The 20090-nt window shown below is 40.6% G+C and overlaps 1 protein-coding gene across 1 annotated transcript in view; it reads left to right on the top strand.

Annotated features, from left to right (window-relative positions):
- The first annotated feature begins 2298 nt into the window (after positions 1-2298).
- Positions 2299-20090, top strand: part of LOC109893153 (thyroid hormone receptor alpha) — a 112667-nt gene continuing 94875 nt past the window's right edge. The window contains exon 1 of the mRNA XM_020486223.2: positions 2299-2618. The gene's annotated coding sequence lies outside the window, so the exon portion shown is untranslated. The remainder of the gene's footprint in view (positions 2619-20090) is intronic.

Here is a 20090-nt window from a genome sequence, read left to right as displayed (position 1 = left end):
AATGAACTCGCTCACCGAATCAGCGTATTCGTCAATGTTGTTGTTGGAAGCAATGTGGAACATATCCCAATCCACGTGATCGAAGCAGTCTTGAAGCGTGGAATCAGATTGGTCGGACCAGTGTTGAACAGACCTGAGCGTGGGAGCTTCTTGTTTTAGTTTCTGTCTGTAGGCAGGGAGCAACAAAATGGAGTCGTGGTCAGCTTTTCCGAAAGGAGGGCGGGGAGGGCCTTATATGCGTCGCGGAAGTTAGAATAGCAATGATCCAAGGTTTTACCAGCCCTGGTTGCGCAATCAATATGCTGATACAATTTAGGGAGTCTTGTTTTCAGATTAGCCTTGTTAAAATCCCCAGCTACAATGAATGCAGCCTCAGGATATGTGGTTTCCAGTTTGCAAAGAGTCAAATAAAGTTTGTTCAGGGCCATCGATGTGTCTGCTTGGAGGGGAATATATACGGCTGTGATTATAATCGAAGAGAATTCCCTTGGTAGATAATGCGGTCGACATTTGATTGTGAGGAATTCTAAGTCAGGTGAACAGAAGGACTTGAGTTCCTGTATGTTGTTGTGATCACACCACGTCTCGCTAATCATAAGGCATACGCCCCGCCCCTCTTCTTGCCAGTAAGATGTTTGTTTCTGTCGGCGCGATGTGTGAAGAAACCAGCTGGCTGCACCGATTCCGTTAGCGTCTCTCGAGTGAGCCATGTTTCCATGAAGCAAAGAACGTTACAGTCTCTAATGTCTCTCTGGAATGCTACCCTTGCTCGGATTTCATCAACCTTGTTGTCAAGAGACTGGACATTGGCGAGTAGTATGCTAGGGAGCGGTGCGCGATGTGCCCGTCTCCAGAGCCTGACCAGAAGACCGCTTCGTTTGCCTCTTTTACGACATTGTTGTTTTGGGTCGCAGGCTGGGATCCATTCCGTTGTCCTGGGTGGAAGGCAGAACACAGGATCCGCTTCGCGAAAGTCATATTCCTGGTCGTACTGATGGTGAGTTGACGTTGCTCTTATATTCAGTAGTTCTTCCCGACTGTATGTAATGAAACCTAAGATTACCTGGGGTACCAATGTAAGAAATAACACGTAAAAAACGAAATACTGCATAGTTCCCTAGGAACGCGAAGCGAGGCGGCCATCTCTGTCGGTGCCGGAAAACCCATACATTCTAACGAGTTCCACATTCAGCAACGTTGACAACTTGTAAGAGAGGATACAGTTGAAGTCAAAACCTAGGCCGGGATTCAATCCAACAGCATGTTGTCGACAATGCAGCTTTTAAAGGCAATGTTCCCGTGTTCGCAGGGAGGTCTCATGCACACTGCATATGTCGGCTCAATCGAAAATTGCCTTTAAAAACCGCATTGTCAACAACCTGCAGTCGATTGCTACAATGTTTAAATTGTTGTACTGTACAATATACATTGTCCCAAATGTTTGTGTGAAGGTAATCTCTTCCCAATACCCGTAACTGAGATTAAACAAACATTTGGATATTGTCAAATTTAAACAAAGTACTGACACAAATAAACACCCCAAACTTTCACAGCACAGTTTAGCCTACACATGACCTTCAGGGACAAAGCGCTGATCTGGAGAGGTGTACACTGTAAGGGCATGATTTTATACCATTTTAAATGTTCCCTGCTAATAAAGGTCTATTTGGAAACACTGGCCAACTTTTTCTTTCCTACCCTGTCACACTATTGTTTAAAGCCAGTCAAAAACGTGATATTCCTGTGTTTTATATATATTTCCACAATTGTGAAAATTATGATAATACCCTTTTAGTGTAAGAGCTGTTTGGAAAGGCCACCTGAAATTGCAGCCTGTTTTGGTGGGATGGAATTTTGTCCCACCCTGGTGACATCGCCAGGCAATTAATTAAGACAGTCCTAGCAAAATGATTGCTTGAAACTAAAACTCTTTGCTATTTTTGTTTCTTGTTGACTAGTTTAATACATTTTCTTTTACAGTAATGTACTTAATTGTTACCAAGAAATGATTCGATTTTGAGATAAAACGGCTGCAGGGTTTCTGAACTCTGTCCTAGGGCCCCCCTGGGTGCACATTTCAAATAGCCAACTCATCACCAAACTTAGATTATTTTAATTAGCTGTGTAGCGCTAGGGCAAAAAACAGAACGTGCACCCAGGGGGGGCAGGACTGAGTTTGGGAAACCCTGCTCTATAGGGTTGAACTGCAGCTTTAACATTGCCCTATAGAGAGCAGTAGACATTTCGATAAAACTCTTGGCTGCACACTGCACGCACCCATACTTTAAAGGGGAGGGACCTATGTATTATTGCTGTCTGTTACATTTCCCAGTCGTGGCAGTGGAACGTGAACGGTGCTAATATATCCAGAGTGGAAAAGTCGAGTATTAAGCGCTCATTTACTCCTTTTCTGAAATGGTCTGCTCAACGTAGCATGTTTACAGATGGCTGGTTAACGTTTAACGTCTGATAAGTTCTAAATTGCGCTGTGCGTTAAATTCCTAACGGTGAGCTATCGTACGACTACCACCGGTAGCCAGGAAACTGGTTGGATTTGACACTTGTATCCGTCCGTGACTGTCACCGAGAAGGCACCTTACCTATTCGTCTGCGGCAAGGTGAGTGCTGCTGTCCTCATGTCAACTCGAGCTGTAAAGCCCATACGAATGGTGTCTGTTCATTTACTATTACCCCAATTCTTAGCAGCAAGGTCAGTCTGTGCAGTCAGACATAATCTGGAATGAGAGGCAACACTTTGCTAACACAGTTTGGCCTCGTTTTGTAGCCATGTGAATTGAGCTCTTAATCACTTGGCAGCAATGCAACTTGCGTAGCTACTGTAACATTGTGAAACTGTTTTGTCACAGGGGGCGTGTGATCTTGCCATAGTCGTAATGAGAGTTTTTAGAAGCCTAGTTATTTTTGATGCAGTACTTTTCATATGAATGTCTTCCCAGTGAAATGTGTTTCTGGTTTGCGCGGTCAAAGTAAACATTCCTTTGGAATGACATCCGCAGTTTTGTTATTTTATTAGGATCCCCATAAGCTGTTTTACTCTTCCTGGGGTCCACATGAAACATAACATATTACAGATCATTAATAGACAAGAACAGCTCAAGGATAGAACTACATAAAAAAAGAAAACGCTCACAACAGCGATTGGGGTTGTTCTGAACGTGAAAAGCCCAGGTACTCATAGAATAACAATGTTAGCCTACACGAACTGCCCCCCCCCCCAAAATAAATAAATAAATAAATAACATTTATATTATTCACTTGTGTCTATTAGCGTAACTAGAAGCCTATAATAGCTTACAAAAAGGCCTATGTGGAACGATGGGCATTTAGCCTAAATCTCTCTCCAGCCTACATTTCTAAGTTAATTTAGCCACGTTGATAGTCACATGTTTCCTTTCAGTGAAGGCTCCTCAGGAGTGGGAGGACTATCCTCAGTGAATTTAATAAATATTGGAACATTTAAAAAAGAGGGATGTTATGTTAGCTAGCAGGCTATGTCTATCCAACACTTGAACTCTTCCAAGTCAAGGTAAGCTTTTGGTTTTATATTTTTTTTTTTGCCAACGGGGCCTGCACAAACTGTACACTATACTGCATGATTGTAATGGGTTTACTAGCGTTAGTTTCAATAGATATGTTGACTATGAGGTGACCACGATGTAGGCTGTGCCTATAGGTTAGCAGTCATGATAGTTTGGCTTGGAAAGCTTTTTTTTCGCCTGGTCACAGACAGCTGATGTGTTTTGTACTGAAGTCCACAAGTGAAGGGAAAAGGTGAGAGGAGGAGAGCATGTAGATAGTTGCCAGAAGGAATTATATGTATATACAAGGAGCAAAGTGATCATGCTATTTTTACATGGCTGCTATGAAAGTGAACTGTTTGACTAACATTGTAAACTTCAATTCATGGACTAGGTTGTAGCAACCCCATGACGGGTACAAGGAAAATTCAAATATCATGCAGTAGCCTAAACCTATCGACGTTACAATGAGCTGGGTGAATGGAAAATGAATGACAGTCATCCAATATGCTGTAATAGAAGTAAGGCCATGCTCATTTGAAAAATACATCCTCCTCCCACATCTTAAATGGCACCGACCTCCACTGGTTCCTTTGGATATTTGCTAGTTCCCCCAACACTGAATTAGCCAGCCCACTGTTGTAGATCTGCAAAAACACTGTTCAAAGGTAAATTACACTGGCAAGTAAGGCTGTAATTCACCTGGTAGGGTTATAGTTTGTACAGCTTATAAAACATCTAAGAAATTACTGTCCATTGGAACTTTTCCAAGTAGCCTATATAGGTCTACTATCATAAAAACAAAATTCTGATCAAATATTATCCTACTCTTTAAAGTAGAAAAAATAAATAATTTTCTCTTTTAATTGAAAGAATGACTGAATGAGTATCCTATTACTTAAATGAATGAGTTTTTGTTTTTATTGGGCTAACCAGTGGGAAATGAAAGACTTCAATTGTTGTCCCAATAGTCTGAATTCATTGCACCAGTTATGTCAGAAGCTACAAGGCAGCAGGTTAACCCGGTCTGCTCAGGTCAACACTGCACCACCAATGCATAAATTTAGCCCGATATGTCGCGCATGGCAGTTCATCAACTGCGAAAAAAATATATATATTTACACAATAGTGTGAGATTGAAGCCCACAATTCAGAACGCCCCCACACACCCCTTAAACATCCCATTGGTTCCTGCATGAATGCCCCACCCCTCGAGCATGCCATTTTCATGCTGGTGTGACAGTTTTGATTTTTAGGTTTTCCCCTGATTGTCTGTGGTTAAAATGGGTGTCAAAAGGGAAATAATAGTATTTTCAGAGTTTTTCGGGAAGGAGGACATTGTCCTAGCTAGCTACCTATCCCGCCTGCTGTGTACCAGAGTTCTAGCTAGCTAGCTAACATAGTGTCCTTTGTTCCCGCCTGCCGAACACCTGCTGTTAACAGAATTGTGGGAAAGCAGTGCCCAACAGGCAGGGGTAAAAGACACTGTCTACCGGTATCCTAGCCAGCTAGCTACCTTTGTCGCCCCCCGCCTCATCTTCTGTGGGGTTTATCGGCGGTTGGCATTAGAGGTCGACTGATTATGATTTTTCAACGCCGATACCGATTATTGGAGGACCAAAAAAATGCCAATACTGGATAATCGGCCATTTTTTTTATTTATTTGTATTAATGACAATTACAACAATAGTGAATTAACATTTATTTTAACTTAATATAATACATCATTAAAATCAATTTAGCTTCAAATAAATAATGAAATATGTTCAATTTGATTTAAATAATGCAAAAACAAAGTGTTGGTGAAGAAAGTAAAAGTGCAATATGTGCCATGTAAGAAAGCTAACGTTTCAGTTCCTTGCTCAGAACATGAGAACATATGAAAGTTGGTGGTTCCTTTTAACATGAGTCTTCAATATTCCCAGGTAAGAACTTTTAGGTTATAGGAATTATAGGATTATTTCTGTCTATACCATTTGTATTTCATTAACCTTTGACTATTGGATGTTCTTATAGGCACTTTAGTATTGCCAGTGTAACAGTATAGCTTCCGTCCCTCTTCTTGCTCCTACCTGGGCTCAAACCAGGAACACCACGACAACAGCCACACTCGAAGCAGCGTTACCCAACGAGAGCAAGGGGAACAACCACTCCAAGTCTCAGAGCGAGTGATGTTTGAAACTCTATTAGCGCGCACCCTGCTAACTAGCTAGCCATTTCACATCGGTTACACGAGTCTAATCTCATGAGTTGATAGGCTTGAAGTCATAAACAGCTGCTGGCAAACGCAGTAAAGTGCTGTTTGAATGAATGCTTACGAGCCTGCTGGTGCCTACCATCGCTCAGTCAGACTGCTCTATCAAATCACAGACTTAGTTATAACATAACACACAGAAATACGAGCCTTGGGTCATTAATATGGTCGAATCCGGAAACTATCATCTCGAAAACAAGACGTTTATTCTTTCAGCGAAATACGGAACCATTCCGTATTTTATCTAACGGGTGGCATCCATAAGTCTAAATATTCCTGTTACATTGCACAACCTTCAATGTTATAATTACGTAAAACTCTGGTAAATTAGGCGACAATGAATGCAAAAGAAGTGACACAATTTCACCTGGTTAATATTGCCTGCTAACCTGGATTTCTTTTAGCTAAATATGCAGGTTTAAAAATATGCTTCTGTGTATTGATTTTAAGAAAGGCATTGATGTTTATGGTTAGGTACACATTGGAGCAACGTTACGCACCACATCGATTATATGCAACGCAGGACACTCTAGATAAACTAGTAATATCATCAACCATGTGTAGGTAACTAGTGATTATGATTGTTTTTTTATAAGATAAGTTTAATGCTAGCTAGCAACTTACCTTGGCTTACTGCATTCGCGTAACAGGCAGTCTCCTCGTGGATGGCAATGTAATCATGTGGTTAGTGTTGGACTAGTTAACTGTAAGGTTGCAAGATTGAATCGTCCGAGCTGAACGAGACGGTTAACCCACCGTTCCTAGGCCGTCATTGAAAATAAGAATGTGTTCTTAACTGACTTGCCTAGTTTAAATAAAGGTGGTAAAAACAATTTGGGGGCCAAATCGGCCTTAATTAATCGGCCATTCCGATTAATCGGTCGACCTCTAGTTGGCATCCAACGTTATAGTGCATTACCACCACCTACTATACTGGAGTGCCCTGCCTCCCACCTGTGTACTGGAGTCCCTTGCTTAAAAATGGACCAATAGAAGTATAATTTACCCACATGCAGGAGTAGGCCATAATTACACCCTTCTCAGTTTATATGCATGGTATAACCGCTATAGACAGGGAACAAGGTGTAATAGACGTTAATGACTTCATATAGAGGGTATTGCCTATGTTGTAAATAGTAGTGGTTTCAAATCTATTTTTAAGTTACAATAAAAAAAATTCTGTCGTCCATTTGGGAGCGATTTAACAGTTAAATAATCATATTAACCCGACCCTAAACAGGGACATTGCCCTATTTCAAATTTGTTACCATGGTGATCTTATAAATAAGCCTTTCTGGCTGTTTTAAAGGCAATGCCCCATTTTTAGACCTAGACTTTCAGACATGATTGCAAACACAAGCCTTTGACAAAGTTCTAGTATGCTAGGTGTTCCTGTAGACTTCTGGTAATTGTGTTAGCGCTAGCTAGCATTTCCTTGTGAAACTACCTCTTAACTTATATTATACTGGACGCGGATACATAAAAATGGTATCCACACGTTCATCTGACTCTGGGTAATTATACAGGGCTTCATTGCCAGAACTATCCCTTTAAGGCTGGATCAGTATTAACTCTCTGAGGACTGGCATTGTTTTGAGAGAAAGCCAAGGCAGGCAAATGGGAAACCCCCACATCAGTGTTGTGATGGGTCAGAGGACTTAACAAGCTCCACTCTGCTGGGCCTATCAGGGAGGGCCGTCAGGTGTGGCCCACGTGAGAAAGTGGCCCGTCTGCCCGGGGAAGATATTAAAAGACGCGGTCAGCCGCTCCACCACTAGTGGTGCTATAGGAGCTGAGGGCCAATTCTCTAGCTCTCTTTCTCCCCTGAAGGATACACTTGATCGCTCCACTCCTCCTCATGGATTTACAATTGAATGACTGGCGAAAGAAGCATGGTGAAAATAAATTCTCATCATGCTTACACAGATCCAATGCTGTCCAGCTTCTCATACAGGGTGAACACAGGGACAACTGATCCCAAATCTGTTGTTTTGCATGGAGAGTAATTGGAGTGGAGGAAATCTCTTGATTGGGTAAACCCTGTTTTCCCCGCTCTGCTCGGCTTGCCCAGCTTATATAGATTCAAGCCAGGTCATCAGAGTTAAAGGAGTAGTTCACTATTTTACAACTTGTTAGATGGTTCCTCACTCTGAAAGTAGTCTATGGGCCAGGGGAAACTGAAATCCATAGTTCGGTTCTCTTAAAACAGTCATTACAAACTTCAGCTAACTTTAGCCACCTCTAGCTAAAAATCTATGGAAGTGAGGTAAGCATGTTTAAAAAAAAACAAAAAAAAACGTCCAAACCAACTTTATATTTGGTTTGATGTTACTTAAAGCTGCAATATGTAACTTTTTCGGCATCTCGACCAAATTCCCCATTTGAGTTTTCTTATGAGAGTGATGTCAGAATTCGCTCACTGTTCCAAAATGTATTGTTATGCAACAGGACAGTTTATTTTTCAAATGTATTTAACTAGTCAAGTCAGTTAAGAACAGATTCTTATTTACAATGACGGCCTAACGGGGCACAGTGGGTTAACTGCCTTGTTCAGAGGCAGAACGACAGATTTTTACCTTGTCAGCTCGTGGATTCGTTAACCTGTGCCACCCTCAAATCAAGGCACTGCCTGCTAATATATCTATATATATTATGTATCAACTTGTACATTTTATATGATTTTCAAAAAAACGTTTGAAATTGGGTGCATTCCGCCTCACTAATTCACATAGAAGTAAGCCTATTTCACTATGGTGGACAATTTACATTTGAGGCATGCTATGCTAATGCAAGGATTAGCTAGATGAGCCGGACAAACTTCTCTCTTCGATGAGAGCTCAAGCACTCCCCCAGTGTTCCCTCAGGCCAAGTTTGCAGAGATTTGCACATCTCCAGTTAGGACAGAACCTGGCCGCATTTTCCGGCTGGCACCTGCGTTGTCTTCATTGTTGTTACCCTTACAAATATTTACCGTGTGTGTTCTTATTAAAGTAAGTGCCTTATTACCTTTATCGTAATACAGTTTATGTATATCGTGTTATGTCTTTCTATTGTAGCCCCCCCCTGTATTTTTGTATGCTGCATAATGTATTCTGCGTGTTTTCCTTTATAACCGTGGACACGCTAGGTACTGATTTTCATAATGGTGTTATGCTCAATTGTGCTTATCTAGTTACATTTTTCTATAACTTCTGTAAAACATTGCTAATTGTGTCAAAGAAGTATTTTGCTTGTCGTATCCATTTGAAGCTGCCCTGGCCTTAGCATGACCATTGCATTGCCCTGTGTATTAATTGAGCTTCTTTAGCATAGCTCTGCCCTGCCCCCCTTGTGGAGCTCTTCAGTCATGTTACTTCATTGTAACAGTGTATCATTGCTGTATCCTGATTTTATTCTGACTACTAAATCCTCTTTATTCTGTACTTTCAGAAACCACACACACAGTATTGAATATAACTTGCCAACCTAATTGGAATTGGACGTCTTTCTTCCCTGAGATTGATGATTGCTTTTGCGTGCTAGCAACATGCTGTTTGGAGAGGATGAGGGAGAGGCTAAATACGACTGCTTGTGTTGGCTCCGTCTCCTCCGTTAGCGCTAGGACTAATGTAGCCTATGTTTCCCGGGTTTGGATGAGAATAGTGTTATGCTGTTGCTACTTCTGTGAATGTGTGAACGTTGCATCCAAAAGTAAGCTGACTCCCATTGAGGACATAACTTTGTACATGTTGCACAACACCTGTGGGGGGGGGGGGGGAGTGGCCAGCTCAAATGCCGACTGTTGCGTCGATTGTAACTAGACGTTCTAATCACGGCATGGACCACAGTAGAATGAGCACACTTGTGTGTTCATACGCGTTAAAGTGGAAATGACCAACATTTTAAAAGCCTTTTTATGACCTTCAACAAACTACAAGTTTGCATTTTCTGTTACGCAGGAAACATCCTAAAACTCCAGGATGATCACATTTTAAGATGCGGCATCTGTAGCTGTGCCTCTGTTCTCCACGGGGCTTGGTACAGCTGAGCCTGGCTGTCACTGTGCTAGAGTGCTCAGTGGTGTAACTGCATGGCTCTTCTCTCCTCTCCTTGTGGAGGATTAGTGGGGCCCGTCTGTCGCAGATGGCTGACTTAGTATCGGCCTCCTCCTGGAGCTGTTCCCACAAACAGGCCCTCGGCTCTCTCTGCCTTGCTGCGGTCACTGTGATGTAACTCCGAGATGCACATATGCATCAGGCGGCACACACACAAATGATCTTTATCATGTTTGGGTCTTTTTGATTGTTGATTTAAAAAAAAAATGTTCTGGTTACGTTTTCTGAAGCTGAGCAAACAAGACCTAATCCTTCAAATGATCTCTATGCAGCGTATAGCCTAGTAGATGGATGATTTGGTGGATGTTGATGTGATTAATGGTAAAAGGATATTTCCAATCAGTAGATGCAGGACCAACAGTACTGTGTCCCTGGACACCGACAATGAAGGGGCAAACCTTCACTAATGTCGCCGTGTAATGGCTTCACTTCCTGTTTAGGGTGGGGTTAACACCTGATTGGTCAGCGGCAGGGCTGTACATTTCTCAACGCTTTAAATTAATGCATAGCAGTAAAATGTGCACAAGAGCCAAGCAAACCAGGCTGCCACTCTTGACTCCATTCCAAGGAATAAAGTGATTATTTTTTATTTTTTTCATGGTGCCTCTGCAGCTGACAAATTATTATTCTGAAGCTGTAGCCTATTGTTTTGTTTAAATGTGTATGGATCTTTTGAAGTTTCTGCACACAGGGGCGTTGGCTATGCATTGAGTTTGGCCCAAATTGTGGGTGTTTTAAAATCTTTTACCTTAGATTTACTACCCAAAGACGGGGAGGGGTAACTGTTTTGGTGTGTGTGTGTGTGTGTGTGTGTTCAAGCTCAGTTGTGTGTGTGGAAATATGTTTACCGCAGTAAGCTACATTCCACCCTGAATTATGTTCTATTTAAGAGCCTGTTCTGGCAATGTACAAGATGTTGGACCCTGGGAAATGACAGCATGCTCCCTCACATGACATGTACAGTACCAGTCAAAAGGTTGGACACCTACTCATTCAATGGTTTTTCTTTATTTTACTTTTTCTGTTGTAGAATAATAGTGAAGACATGAAAACTATGAAATAACACATGGAATCATGAAGTAACCAAAAGTGCTAAACAAATGAAAATCTATTTTATATTTGAGATAAGACAAAGGGTGCCTACTTTGAATTGACAGCTTTGCACACTTGTGGCATTCTCTCGACCAGCTTAACTTGAAAAGCTTTAACAGTCATGAAGGAGTTCCCACATATGCTGAGCACTTGTTGGCTGTTTTTCCTTCACTGGGTTGAGGTCGGGGGATTGTGGAGGCCAGGTGATCTAATGCAGCACTCCATCACTCTCCTTCTTGCTCAAATAGCCCTCACACAGCCTGTAGGTGTGTTGGGTCATTGTCCTGTTGGACAGCAAATGATAGTCCCACTAAGCGCAAACCAGATGGGATGGCGTATCTATCGCTGCAGAATGCTGTGGTAGCCATGCTGTTTAAGTGTGCCTTGAATTCTAAATGAATCACTGACAGTGTCACCAGCAAAGCACCATCACAGCTCCTCCAACATGCTTCACGGCGGGAACCATAAATGCGGAGATCATCCGTTCACCTTCTTTGCGTCTCACAAAGGCACAGCGGTTGGAACCAAACATCTCAAATTTGCAATCGGTCCAAAGGACAGATTTCCACCGGTCGAATGTGCATTGCTTGTGTTTCTTGACCCAAGCAAGTCCATTGGATCTTTTCTTCTTATTGGTTTCCTTTTAGTAGTGGTTTCTTTGCAGCAATTTGACCATGAAGCCCTGATTCACACAGTTTCCTCTGAACAGTTGATGTTGATGTGTCTGTTACTTGAACCCCATGAAGCATTTATTTGGACTGCAATTTCTGAGGCTGGTAACGTGTGTGTGTGTGTGTGTGTGTGTACATACACCTTAGCCAAATACATTTAAACTCAGTTTTTCACAATTCCTGACATTTAATCCTAGTAAAAATTCCCTGTTTTAGGTCAGTTAGGATCACCACTTTATTTTAAGAATGTGAAATGTCAGAACAATAGTTAGAGAATTATTTATTTCAGCTTTTGTTTCTTTCATCACATTCCCAGTGGGTCAGAAGTGTACATGCACTCAATTAGTATTTGTTAGCATTGCCTTTAAATTAACTTGGTTCAAACGTTTCGGGCAGCCTTCCACAAGTTCCCACAATACGTTTGAGCGGCCTTTCAGGTTATGTCGATTTATAGGACTAGTTTCTCTGGATATAGACACTTTTGTACCTGTTTCCTCCAGCCTCTTCACAAGGTCCTTTGCTGTTCTGGGCTTGATTTTCACTTTTCGCATGAAAGTATGTTCATCTCTAGGAGACTGTCTCCTTCCTGAGCGGTATGACGGCTGCGTGGTCCCATGGTGTTCATACTTGCGTACTATTGTTTGTACAGATGAACGTGTTACCTTCATGTGTTTGGAAATGTCTTCCAAGGATGAACCAGACTTGTGGAGGTCTACAATTTTGTTTGAGGTCTTGGCTGATTGCTTTTGATTTTCCCATGATGTCAAGCAAAGAGGCACTGGGTTTGAAGGTAGGCCTTGAAATACATCCACAGGTACACCTCCAATTGACTCTAATTATGCCAATTAGCCTATCAGAAGCTTCTAAACCCATGACATAATTTTCTTGAATGTTCCAAGCTGTTTAAAACCTGGCTAGGACACACATTCTGCTAACAGACCCCCCCCCCCCCCCCCCAACATTCCGCTGAAAAGGCAGCGCGGGAAATTCAAAAATATTTTTTTTGAAATATTTAACTTTCACACATTAACAAGTCCAATACAGCACATTAAAGATAAGCATCTTGTTAATCTACCCATCGTGTCTGATTTTTAAAATGTTTTACAGCGGAAACGACATATGTTAGATCACCACCAAATCCCAAAAAACACACAGCCATTTCTCCCAGCCAAAGATAGTCACAAAAGTAGAATTAGAGATAAAATTCATCACTAACCTTTGATAATCTTCATCAGATGACACTCATATGACATGTTACACAATACATTTGTTTTCTTCGATAATATGCATATTTATATCCACAAATCTCGGTTTACATTGACGCCATGTTCAGAAATGCCTCCAAAATATCTGGAGTAAATTACAGAGAGCTACGGCAGATAACAGTAATACTCATCATAAACTTTGACGAAAGATACATGTTTTACATATAATTAAAGATACACTGGTTCTTAATGCAACCGCTGTCAGATTTTTAAAAAATGTTATGAAAAAAGCATACTAAGCAATAATCTAAAATGGTGCTAAGACGTAACAATATTTCTCTGCCATGTTGGAGTCAACAGAAATACGAAATTACATCATAAATATTCCCTTACCTTTGATCTTTCATCAGAATGCAGTGCAAGGAGTCCTAGTTCCACAATAAATCGTTGTTTTGTTCCATTACTAGTGTCCAATTAGCTGCTTTTGCTAGCACTGTTAGTTCACATGTCCAAAAGCTGGCGCTGGTCCAGGCGAGCTCGGATGAAAACTTCAAAAAGTTATATTCCAGGTCGAATAAACTGGTCAAACTAAGTAGAGAATCATTCTTCGGGATGTTATTTTCATATATCCAATAACGTTCCAACCAGAGCATTTGTTTTTGTCTACAGAGTCATGGAACGCAGGCGATATCAACAGTAATGTGAGCAACCAGGAACTGGCATTCTGACAGACAACTGACTCATTCCCCTTCCATCTGGTCATACATCACACTACAGGCTTTATTCCACGTTCTACTGACTGTTGACATCTAGTGGAAGGCGTAGGAAGTGCGAACATATCCATATCTTGTTTGGATGTGAGTAGGTGATGACTTGAAATTCGACCAGCCCCAGAATTTCCACTTGCTGTTTGGACATTTCTGCCCTATGAGTTCTGTTATACTCACAGACATAATTCAAACAGTTTTAAACTTCAGTGTTTTCTATCCAATAGTAATAATGATCTGCATATATTACCATCTAGGACAGAGTAGGATGCAGTTCACTATGGGCACGCAATTCATCCAAAGTGAAAATGCTGCCCCCTATCCTTATTAACCTGTGTCTATTTAGTGTATGTAAACTTCTGACCCACTGGAATTTTGATACGGTGAAATAATCTGTAAACAATTGTTGGAAAAATTACTTGTCATGCTCAAAGTAGATGTCATAACCGACTTGCCAAAACTACAGTTTGTTAACAAGAAATTTGTGGAGTGGTTGAGTTTTAATGACTCCGACATAAGTGTATGTGTACTTCTCACTTCAACTATACATACCTTACCAGTCAAGTTTGGACACCAAGTCATTCAATGGTTTTGTTATTTTACTTTTTTCTACATTGTAGAATAATAGTGATGACATCAACTATGAAATAACACATGGAATCATGTAGTAACCAAAAAACTATTAAACAAATCAAACTATGTTTGAGATTCTTCAAAGTAGCCACCCTTTGCATTGATGACAGCTTTGCACACTCTTGGCATTGTCAAACAGCTTCATGAGGTAGTCACCTGGAATGCATTTCAATTAACAGGTATGCCTTGTTAAAAGTTAATTTGTGGAATTTCTTTCCTTAATGGGTTTGAGTCAATCATTTGTGTTGTGACAAGGTACAGGTGGTATACAGAAGATAGCCCTATTTTGTAAAAGATCAAGTCCATGTTATGGCAAGAACAGCTCAAATAAGCGAAGAGAAATGATAGTCCATTACTTTAAGACATGAAGTTCAGTGAATTCAGTCAGTAATGATTGACTGTCATTTCTCTTTGCTGATTTGAGCTGTTCTTGCCATAATATGAACTTGGTCTTTAAAAAATAAAAAAAAATAAAAAAAACTTGAATGAGTAGGTGTCCAAACTTTTGACTGGTACTGTATGTACATTAGATATTTCTGTTTCATTTGCAATACATTTCTAAAAATTACTGAACATGTTTTCACTTTGTCTTTATGTGAACTTGTGTGTGTAGATGGGTGAGGGGGGGTGGGGAAGTCTCTTTCATCCATTTTGATTCCAGGCTCTAACACAACAAAATGTGGAATAAGTCAAGGGGTTTGAATACTTTCTGAAGGTCCTCTGTAATAGCCTACTGATCCTCAACAATTTCATTGGAGCATCACTCCAGCATGTCACGCCTGTATGGAAGGACATCATTATAGGCACTGCTCTTTGTTTGAGAATATAAATGGGTCTAACGTTAAGTCATGATTTGATCATCTTCTGTGATCGGGATTTTATTTTTGTTTTGCTGTCAGGACGCAACACTTAAAACCTCTTTGGGCTAGGGGGCAGTATTTTGACGTCTGGATGAATAGCATGCCCAAAGTAAACTGCCTGTTACTCAGGCCCAGAAGCTAGGATATGCATATAATTGGTAGATCTGGATAGAAAACACTCAAGTCTCTAAAACTGTTAAAATAATGTATGTGAGTATAATGGAACTGATATGGCAGGTGAAAATCTGAGGACAAACCATCCCCACCAAAAGAAATTCAGCCTACCACTGTTTCCAATGGCTGTCATTTTTAATATTAGGCTAAACCTCCCAGATTGCAGTTCCTAGGGCTTCCACTAGTCAACTGCCTTTAGAAAGAGTTTCAGGCTTGTTTTTGGAAAAATGAGCTAGAATTTGTAGTTTTCCTAAGTGGCTCCCATTTTGGCTGTAGTGTTTTCATGCGAGTGGATGAGAGCTCGTGCTTTGTGGTTTATCTCCGGGAAAGACAATAACGGATAACGAATAACTACATTAGCTTAATGGTGGTGATATTTGCTATCAAGCCATAACTGTGCATAACATCTAACATAACTTCTTCCTACCTTCGCTCTCCTAGTTAGATATTGCACATTCCTGGCTTGTTGAAAATGAACACTTCAATAAAACGACGTCAAAAGTAATTGTTGATACATACCTTAGTCTTATTGGTCAGCAACATAAACTGTTGGAACCATGTCCCCCTCCTGCAACCTGTGAATGGTGTACACCTGGCTGAACAAAGGAGGGGTTGTCTTGAATGTTTCATCTACAAACCAGTCCCTTTGAGTCGCACAGGTACTCCAATTTGCTTGTAGTTGTGAAGATCAGAATTATGTCTCGCCTGAGTTCAGAGAGGGATGTAGGTACAGGGGGTGCCGTGTTCTTTTGTCGATGCTTCTGGCACAACATCTTCCTTTTCGTCAGAGGACATATCTCCCCAAATAGACACAGGAAGCCATGTGTACCACAGTCAGCAAACTTGGTTAGTTTCTTCATGGGTCTCCAGGCTTCTCTCTTTCAGGTCATTCATCACCTTTTGGATCAGAATCAGAGCATTGTCCGAGGTATGGTTGTGTTCTCCAGTGAGGGTTCTGCGACCTCATCATTCGAAAGCATCATATCCGGTGCGCTTCCAGAAGGATTTATTTGTGAACTGTCCTTCCCGTCTGTCGGTGTAGCCTTCATGCGCCAGGATATTTTTTTCCATGCACAGAGGGCAGTGTACATTTGCATTCATTCTGTTAAATCTCTTAATGGCCTACAGTATACTCTTCTTGTGCAATGTATAGCATACTGTACTGTTTGTCTGCCTGTCTTGGCGAGAATCTTAAGTTAATCAAATATTAAAATAGTCTGTCTTAGTTTGTGTGCCTATTATTTTACATTTTAAGAATGACCGAAAACTAGAACAGTCTCCCGGGCATCATGGGAAAGTAAAATGTTAATACTTTCGAATAATATTTGACTTATCATATGAAATAAAACACTGTTCGATCCTTGTATTAATGGCAGTGTTTGCCTATCAATATAATTAGCATTTATCTGTGAAATTAGACATTGACCTTGAACCGTTTCAACAATCCTCAATGGCTTCAACTGAGTGTCCTCTCCAGCCAGGGTTGGGCAGAACTTTGAAACATTCCAATGTTCGTCTTGTGAATCTCTTATGCACATTTTTTTTGAAAGTGGGGACAAAAGGGAAGGATGGAATGACACTGATAAAAAAAAATATATATATTTATATTCTCATTCATATTATAAAGACACGAGGTAAGTGTCAAAATAGTTTTAAAAGATGCCCTTGCCTTATAGTTGCTCCTCGGATAGAAACAAATGTTATTCTGTTCTTTTGAAATAGCCAGAATATTCCACATCATAATGAGACTAAATAAAACGACATGGGCAGAGTTGCAAAGAAAAAGCCAAATCTCAGACTGGCCAATAAAAAAGAAAAGATGTAAAACGGGCAGAAGAACAGACACCGGACAGAGGAACTGTCGCCTCTTCACTGTTGACGTTGAGACTGGCGAAAATGCACAGCCAGTTGAGGACTTGTGAGGCATCTGTTTCTCAAACTAGACACACTAATGCGCTTGTCCTCTTGCTCAGTTGTGCACTGGGGCCTCCTACTCTTTCCATTCTGGTTCGAGCCAGTTTACACTGTTCTGTGAAGGGAGTAGTACACAGCGTTGTACAAGATTTTCAGTTTCTAGACAATTTGTGGCATGGAATAGCCTTAATTTCTCAGAACAAGAATAGACAGTTTCAGAAGAAAGTGCTTTGTTTCTGGACATTTGAGCCTGTAATTGAACCCACAAATGCTGGTGCTCCAGATACTCAACTAGTCTAAAGGACAGTTTTATTGCTAATTTAATCAGGGCAACAGTTTTCAGCTATGGTAACATCATTACAAAATAGTTTTCTAATGATGAATTATCCTTTTTAAAATTATAAACTTGGCTTAGCTAACACAACGTGCCATTGGACCACAGTAGTGATGGGTGCTGATAATGGGCCTCTGTAAGCCAATGTCGTTTCCAGCAACAATTGTCATTTACAACATTAACAATGTCTACAGTGTGTTTCTGATCAATTTGATATTTTAATGGACATTTTTTTTTCTTCTTTTCTCTTAAACAATTACATTTCTAAACGTTTGAACGGTAGTGTACATGTCGGCTGTTTTGCTCTGGGTAAACAAGTATACAAGTATACTGAGCAAGCATAATGATGTACAATTTCAATGATTTTACTGTTAGTTCATATAAGGAAATCAGTCATTTAAAATAAAATGGCCTTAATCTATGGCCCACCCACTGGGTAGCCAGGCCCAGCCAATCAAAATGTGTTTTTTCCCCGCAAAGGGGTTGTATTACAGAAATACACCTCAGTTTCATCAGCTGTCTGGGTGGCTGGTCTCAGATGATTGCTCAGGTGAAGAATCCAGATGTGGAGGTCCTGGGCTGGTGTGGTTGTGAGACCGGTTGGACGTACTGTCAAATTCTCTAAAATGACAATGGAGGTGGCTTATGGTAGGGAAATTAACATTCAATTATCTGGTAACAGCTCTGGTGGACATTCCTGTGGTCAACATGTTTACTTGAGACATCTGTGGCATTTTGTTGTGACAAAACTGCACTTTTTAGAGTGCTTTTATTGTACCCAGCACAAGGTGCACGTGTGTAATGATCATGCTGTTTAATCTGTCAGGGAGTGGATTATCTTGGCAAAGGAGAAATGCTCACTAACAGGGATGTAAACAAATTATGCCCAACATTTGAGAGAAATAAGCTTTTTGTGAAGATGGAAAATGTCTGGGCTCGTTTTTATTTCAGCTCATGCGACATGGAAACCACATGTTGCATTTTGTTTTTGTTTAGTGTATATACAGTGCATTCGGAAAGTATTCATTCCCTTTCTCCACGTTATGCTACGTTTCTGCTTTATTCTAAAATGGATTTAAATACATGTTTTTCCTCCTCAATCTATACACAATACCCCATAATGGCAAAGCGAAAACATGTTTTTAGGAGTTGTGCACATTTTTAAATAAACATATATATGAAATATCACATTTACATACAGACCTGGCTGAACTTCTTTTGCTCTAGCCCATTACTCTTTGCAAGATATGAGACCGATCAGTGCAAGCAATCTTTTCACTATTTGACGAAAGACAATGTAATATAAATGTGGCACAGCAGGTGGCGAGTGGCTCCCGGTCTAATGCGTCACATCTCGGTGCTGGAGGCATCATTACAGACCCTGGTTCGATCCTGGGTGTCCCATAGGGCGGCGCACAATTTGGCCCAGCATCGTCTGGTTTAGGGGAGGGTTTGGCCGGGGTAGGCTGTCATTGTAAAATAAGAATTTGTTCTTATCTGACTTTCCTAGTTAAATTAAAATAATGATATAAATACACGAAGTGTACTAACATTAAGAGCACCTGCTCTTTCCATGACAGACTGACCAGATGAATCCAGGTGAAATCTATGATCCCTTATTGATGTCACTTGTTAAATCCACTTCAATCAGTGTAGATGAATGGGGGGAGACAGGTGAAAGGATTTTTCAGCCTTGAGAGAATTGAGACATGGATTGGGTATGTGTGCCATTCAGAGGGTGAATGGGAATGACAATGTAAGTGCCTTTGAACTAGAGGTTGACCAATACATTTTTCATAAATATTGGTAATCGGCATTTTTGGACACCGATTATGGCCGATTACATTGCACTCCACGAGGAGACTGCTTGGCAGGCTGACTATCTATTAGATGAGTGCAGCAAGGAGCGAAGGTAAGTTGCTAGCCAGCATTAAACTTATCTTATAAAAAATAATCTTAACATAATCGCTAGTTAACTACACATGGTTGATGTTAGTATTTTATCTAGCTTGTCCTGCTTTGCATATAATTGATGCGGTGCCTGTTAATTTATCATCGAATCACAGCCTACGTCGCCAAACAGGTGATTTAACGCGCATTTGTGAAAAAAGCACTGTTGCACCAATGTGTACCTAGCCATGAACATCAATGCCTAAAATCAATACACAAGTGTATTTTTAAACCAGTATATTTAGTTTATATTGCCTGCTAACATGAATTTCTTTGAACTAGGGAAATTGTGTCACTTCGCTTATGCAGCAGTTTGGGCCGTCTGGTTCTTTGCGAACTGTGTGAAGGCCATTTCTTCCTAACAAAGACAAATTTATTTGCCAGAATTTTACATAATTATGACATAGCATTGAAGGTTGTGCAATGTGACAGTAATATTTAGACTTAGGGATGCCACCCTTTCGATAAAATATGGAACGGTTCCGTATTTCACTGACAGAATAAACATTTTGTTTTCAAAATGATGGTTTCCGAATTTGACCATATTAATGACCTAACACTCGTATTTCTGTGTTGTTTATTATATTATGATTAAGTCTGATT

This window comes from Oncorhynchus kisutch, linkage group LG6 (assembly GCF_002021735.2).
Source record: "Oncorhynchus kisutch isolate 150728-3 linkage group LG6, Okis_V2, whole genome shotgun sequence".
NCBI classification, from domain to species: domain Eukaryota; kingdom Metazoa; phylum Chordata; class Actinopteri; order Salmoniformes; family Salmonidae; genus Oncorhynchus; species Oncorhynchus kisutch.
Note: the sequence above shows the minus strand (reverse complement) of the source record. Positions and strands in the feature narration are given on the sequence as shown.